The sequence below is a fragment of the Hipposideros armiger genome, unplaced genomic scaffold, assembly GCF_001890085.2.
Source record: "Hipposideros armiger isolate ML-2016 unplaced genomic scaffold, ASM189008v1 scaffold_137, whole genome shotgun sequence".
In the NCBI taxonomy this organism is placed as follows: Eukaryota; Metazoa; Chordata; class Mammalia; order Chiroptera; family Hipposideridae; genus Hipposideros; species Hipposideros armiger.
Genome location: NW_017731487.1, coordinates 551,210 through 557,798, shown reverse-complemented (window position 1 = coordinate 557,798; position 6,589 = coordinate 551,210).

Genomic DNA, 6,589 nt, shown 5'->3' with positions numbered 1-6,589 from the left:
GCTATGCTAGGTCCATTCCTTACTTGTGTGCTCCCTGCCTGGTGCTTTGGGAGGATGAAGTGTTTGAACTGCATCGATGGGTGCCCTTGAATTCTGATTGGATTCCGCCAAAGATGAACCCCAGGGGGAGAAGAGGGAGCAGGGAGAATGAGGTTGAGACTGGATTTGAGGCTGGGGTATTCGTCTCCCCAGCTGCCTCCCTGTCTGGTCACAGTGGGCAGGCTGCTTCCCTGAGTTAAGATTTCAGCTTCCATCAGGCAGCCCTCTCCATTTAGCCTTCTCTGTCTGTAGAGTGTAGTAAGTGTTCGCTTCTCCCATTTCTTCATGATTAGGGGTTGAAACTGAGTTCCTCCCTTACTAGTTTTTTGGTTTCCCTTAATTCTGTCCACTGCTTTTAAAATTCTCCCTTAATCAAACTCACATCGAAGTAAGCTAATTTGAATTGTGTCAACTGTTAATTGTTCACTAGCAAACTTTACAATAGAGAGAAATGTAATGATACAGAAGATCCAGAAGTGGGCAAGATGAGGGGGAAAAAAACATAGGCTAGTGGGCAAAAGAAAAAAAAATCAATAGATACACTAATTTTAAGTCCAAATATAAATGAACTGAACACTAGTTAAAAAGACTATCAGAATATATACACTTCATGGATGTTTTGTGGGCATCTATAAAAGGTATGCAGTAAAATTGTATGTGGAAGGACAGAAAAATATGTTACATACAAAATAATGAAAAGAAAGCAAGTGTATCTATTGGGTTGTCAGAAAAGTCATGATGTATTTTTTCTATGTTTTTCATGGCAAAAATACGTCATGACTTTTCCAACAACCCAATATATTATGTTTAAAAGGCAAAAAAACCAAAAAACCTTACTCATTGTAATGGTCACTTTATAATGAGAAATGTTTTAAAAAATGAACCATTTATTAGGAGTTGGCTTGGGACGCCAGCTCTGAGCAGCAGGGCCCCGGTTCGGATCCCACATTAGGGCTAGTGACGCTGCGCCCTCTACAGCTAAGATGGTGAATAACAGCTCAACCTAGAACTGGGCTGCTGTGAGTCGCCGGTGACAGCGTAGGCTGCAGTGGAGCTGGCGGGCAGCTGGTGTGCGCTTTCATGAGCTGCCGTGAGCCACTGTGAGTGGCCGTCCAATGGCCGGCGAGCAACTGCCTCAGCTGGGAAGAGCACAGTGATAATACCAACATGGGCCAGTGAAGCGCCGTCCTCCACAACTAGACTGAAGAACAAAAGGACAGCAACTTGTCTGTTCCCCTTCCCTGATTCCCCAAAGCTGTTCTTCTCCCCCAATTCCCCAATAAAATCTTTAAAAAAAATGAACCATTTAAATTTATGTGCACCTAAAATATTACTTCAAAATATATGAAACAAAATGGGCATAACTTAATCTGAAATAGACAAATCAATCATCATAGTGGGAGATTTTAAGTCTTCTCTCAATAACTGATAGAAAAGTAAGCAAAAAATCAGTAATGCTATAACATATTTATATAACACTTGATTAACATGATTGAAAAAATTGCCTTAATGCACAAATATCAAACACTACTTTTAATAATTGTTTATTGACTGTTCTTCTAAAGCATACATATTATTATTACTGAAGAATAAAATAAACCTCAATAAATTTTAGTATTAAATCATATAGCATATGTTCCTTTTCCACAATAAATTTGGAAATTAATAAATACACTAGATAATACTGAGTCCAAGGAAAATCATAAGGAAAGTTCAAGAATGTTTTTAATTAAGCAAAAACTGAACACAACATTGAAAAAAGTGATGATGTAGCTAAACCAGCACTTAGAGGTAAAACTCATTTCCTTAAATGTGCATGTCAGAAAAGAAGAAATGCTGAAAATTAGTGAGTTAAACATAAATTTCAAGAATTTAGATGATTACAAATCTTGCTGAGGATGTGGAAAACTAGAATCCTTATATACCACTGATGAGAATCTGAAATAGTATACTCTGCAAAATGGTTTGGCAGTTCCTTAAATGGTTAAATGTAGAGTTATCATACTCCAGCAATTCTGCTCCTAGATATTTTCCCAAGAAAAGTGGAAACAGGTGTCCATAGAAAGACTTGTGCACGACTGTTCATAGTAACTTCATTTGTAACAGCCTCTGATTGGAAGCAACCAAATACCCATCAATAGGTGAATGGAGAAATGCAATGTGGCTATCTATATCGATTATGATTCAGAAATAAAAAGAAATGAAGCACAATTGTATGCTGCAACATGGATGGGCCTTGGAAATGCTAAGGGACAGCAGTCAGTCACAGAGGACCACGTATCGCCTGACTCCATTTATGTGAAATATATAGACCAGGTAAATATAATATATAGACTTATTTACTGAATAAATACTAAGTTCCGGACAGTGCTCCAGGTATGGTTCATACAATTATAAACTCAGAAGAGTTGCCTATCTTTATTCCCAGCGAGTGATACAGTCATTTTTATAAATACACATATTAATATATATGTAATTATAAATATGATAAGTGTCATCAAGAAAAATGGCCCTGTGAAGACAGAACATTGTAATGACACCACTATGTTCCTTGTGGTAAGCAGTAGCTCCCCTGGAGGTCGATACTTCTGTGATTATTTCCATTTGACAGATAAAGAAGAACTGAAACCTACTGAAGCTAAGTCAGCAACTTGCTAAAGGTCAAATCATCTAAATCATGTAGGACCTGGGGTTGGAACACGGCCGTGAGCTCTGAGGGTGCCTAGGCAGTTAGAAAATTTAATATCTAGCACTATATCCATTGGATAAATGAACTCTACAGTCTGATTTGGCTCATATCACTCCTTTAGGAATAAAAGTGGTCTGTTGAATTAGGTTAAAATAATTAAAACTCTTGGATTAAAGCTGGATTTCATTCTTTTCCAAGGACGTACTGTCCAATGGACAGATTCGGGATAGAGTATGTTAGGGCTCAATAGAACTTTGGGACCAAGAGCTCTGTCTACTATCATCCTATGACTGTCTCATGCTCAGCTCAGGCGCAAGAAGCACTTCCTCTCGTTGGCCCCTCAGCTGGGCTGGACAACGGCAGAGTCCAAATTTGGAAATATGAACCAGTTCAAACTACATGAATCCGTGAAAGCTGATGGCTTACTTGAATCCCTTGCCCTGTTAGAAGGTGCAGGAGAAGAAACACTTTTTTTTAAATTTTTTTATGGAGTATCGATATGTCCAGTCCCTTCATTTTATAGATTCATGGCTTCCTTGGTCAGATTACAAAATAAACTAAACCCCATTGTCCTGAGGCATTAAGCCAGGGGTTCAAATCAACTGGAGGGCTTGATGATGTCTTCTCACTGCCCCCGCCCCACAGTTTCTGATTTGCATTTTTATCACCTCTCCAGGTGCTACCGTGCTGCTGTGCCCTGGGCTATATGGAGGACCACTCTGCAAAGCGTGCACGACATGCAGCAAATTCACTCCTCTCCTGTACATGCACTTCTGTACTCATGACTAATTCTTGGGAACCTGAGAAAGCATCATGCAAATAGTGTCTTGCCTTCTGTGGTTCAGGTGGGACATCCTGCTTCTGAAAGATGCCATGGCCCACCAAGGACATCCCTGATCTCCAGACTCAGATATTCAGCTGCATTCGACATGTCCACCTGGATGTGTAGCAGGCATCTTAAAAGCAGTGCGCCCCAAATGGAACTCTCCCATGTTTCCAAAGGCCTTTTTTTTTTTTGTCTTAAGTGCTGCAGTAAATCTCAGTTTTTTTTCCCAGTTGCTCAGACCCCAAAACCTTGCAGTTAAACTTAATTATGTTCTTTCTCTCAAACTGCATGTTAAATCAATGTGCGTATCCCATCACATATGCAGAATCTGACGGACTCCTCCTCATTGTTCTCTCTGCGTCTACCCTGTAACCCATTGGTACCCCACTACCCAGTGCCTCCTTGGCTCCCTTCCCATCTTCCTCAGAGGGAAACCAAGTTCTGACCACAACTCACAGGGACCCCGTCTTCCCCCAGCTCTGATGACTTGCTTTCTGTCGTTCCCTGAACGCATAGCCTTGGTCTTCGCATTTCCCAGAATGCACTTCCCTTGGATACCCTGCTAGCTCACTCCATCACATCCTTCATTCCGAGGTTCCAATCATCTCATTTGCTGACTGTTTGTATCCTGCCACTACAGTAAAGGTCACACGGAAACAGGAATTTAAAAAAACGAAAAAAATAAGCGTGTCTTCAGCACCTAGAACTGTTCCTGGCATGTAGGAGGTTCTCAGTGGTTGCTGGACAGATGGGTTTTAAAGATGGAAAGGCCAAGTCTTAGGAAAGGGAAAGAACTATCTCTAGGGCATATACGGAGGCCAGGTGAGAGAGAAGGTCGCCACTCCCATTCCAAGAGACATCCTTTCTATTAAACCCATGCCAGGTTTGAGGCTCCTCTGCCTTCCAGGAAGAAGTGTGACCTCTGCTTGAACTGAGAGAACTTGGGCTTAAAATAACTGTGGGTCACGGCCTTCCCTGAGCCTCTTTCCTTCCTCTAAGGCCTGGGGCTGTTCTCATAGTTGCTCCCCAGAGGATATTAGCAATGGGGCGTGCATTTGAGGGTCCCTGGGAAGACAAGAACTTGCATTCCTAAGGATGTGAGAGGAGCCCAGTCCCAGGGCCTATCCCATGTGACTTGAGGAAGTGGCCTCGCTGATATTTCGAGGAGGACTGGGTCAAGGGAGTTAGGTCACTGCTTGGATTTGTCTTCTGCTGATGATTGGGACATAGCTGGCAGGAAGCACCATTTGCATAATTCACTGTCAGCCTAGGGTCTCAATCCTGTCCCAATTCTGTCTCCTCTTCTAGTGCTGCCCTAATCACCCTCAGCAAAGTGTTCATTCATTCAACGACTATTTATTTCACACCTACTATGTGTTCCATCCTAGGCTAGGTGAGTGCTTCTGACAAGCAATATTGACACGATACTAGGCCTCAAAGCTTTTAAAAAGTTGGTGACAGTCCCACTGATGAATGCCATTTGGAATTTTCACTATGATGTAGAATATAAGAGAATCAGCAGCTGGGAGCAAGGGACACAAGATCCCAGAGACTCCAATCTGCCCTCACTTCTCTCACGTTACGGATGAGGAAATTGAGGCGTAGGGATGGCCGCCTTTACGTCCCTGAAGGAGCTGACAATCAGGCCACAGAACATCTGGACCCTGGTGTAGGCACCTTCTGTGTGCTTAGCTGGACTCAAGAAATGTTCTTTCTCTGCAGCTCCAAAGTGGGTGTTGCCTAACTTGTAACCATTATTGGCCATGGCTCACACAGGTAGGCGACATACACAGCAAATGAAAGTTTGTGCTTATAATGTAACAACAGATATAGCAGACGACTGTTTAGATCCTCAAAAGAGTCTGACAAGCAGTGCTGGTCGTGGGGGCTCTGCTGAATTCACTGGAGACCCCCAGCACCCCAGGATACAGGCCACACTTTCTCCTCAGGCAATACCTAGGTGACACACTATCATGGCGGCAGAGATGGGCAGGAGAGGGAGGCGGCCTCAAGCCAGAAAGCCCACTTCCCCAGCAGATAAAGCGACTGGTAAGCGGAAGTCCTACAGCACACACTGACGGCTGGCTTTCCCGCTTTCTTTTCCATCGTGTTTGCTACACACCTACCTTTGCTCCCTTTCTTAAAGAGAAAAACAGATGAAAGAGGAAGACTCAGAACCTTAAAGACCAAGCACCTCTACAACCTGCTCTGCGTTACACGAGAGGAAAGCGCGCCTTCTGTTTCCTTCCTTTCTTCCCTTAGGTTCCCCAGGTGAGAGGCTGGGCGACATTCATCCTTCCCTCCCCACTGCCACGCAGAGTTGTGGTCACAGTGCAGGAGCCGCTCCATGCATTTTGAGCTGAGCTCTTTAATTGCTTATTTACGTTGTGAACTCCTTGAGGGCAGGGGTCTAGATGATTTATCTTCAAACCTCAAGTGCTTACTTTGGGGTCTGACAGACACAACCCCTGCCCAGCAGTCACTGAGTTGTCCAGTGTGGCAGAGGAGACTTGAACAGAAAGCATGTGTAGTAGGTTGCAAACGCTGGGCAACATCCGTCCCCTCCCTGTATCCAGGTCCCCTGCAAGGTGACTTTGCAGCACCTCCCTTGAGACAATGGTGAAGTTTTCTACTGTGTTTGTATCCACGTCCATCCCCACTGGCATTTCCACTCCACGGTAGCCATGTACCCGGGTAGTTCTCATTCCAGGGATCTCCTGAGGTCCCGGAGTCCTGGGTTCCTCTGGGAAGAGTAATCACAGCAGAAGCGACTCGGGTCTGAAGCGGGGTCCTCTGAGCTGCCCCTGACACTCAGCTCATCCCAGTCCATACCCATCCATCTGGACCCAAGCTTACTCCCCCCCAACACGTACATCAGAAGCCACAGAGCCCGCCCTGAAGGTTCCAACAGTGCCCCGTTCGCCTTCTTGGGAAACCCATACTTCCCAAAAAATTGCCTTGAAATTTCCCTGACTTTAAGACTTGCTCTGGCCAACACAATGCAGTGGAAGTGATGCTGTGACTTTTTTTTTTTT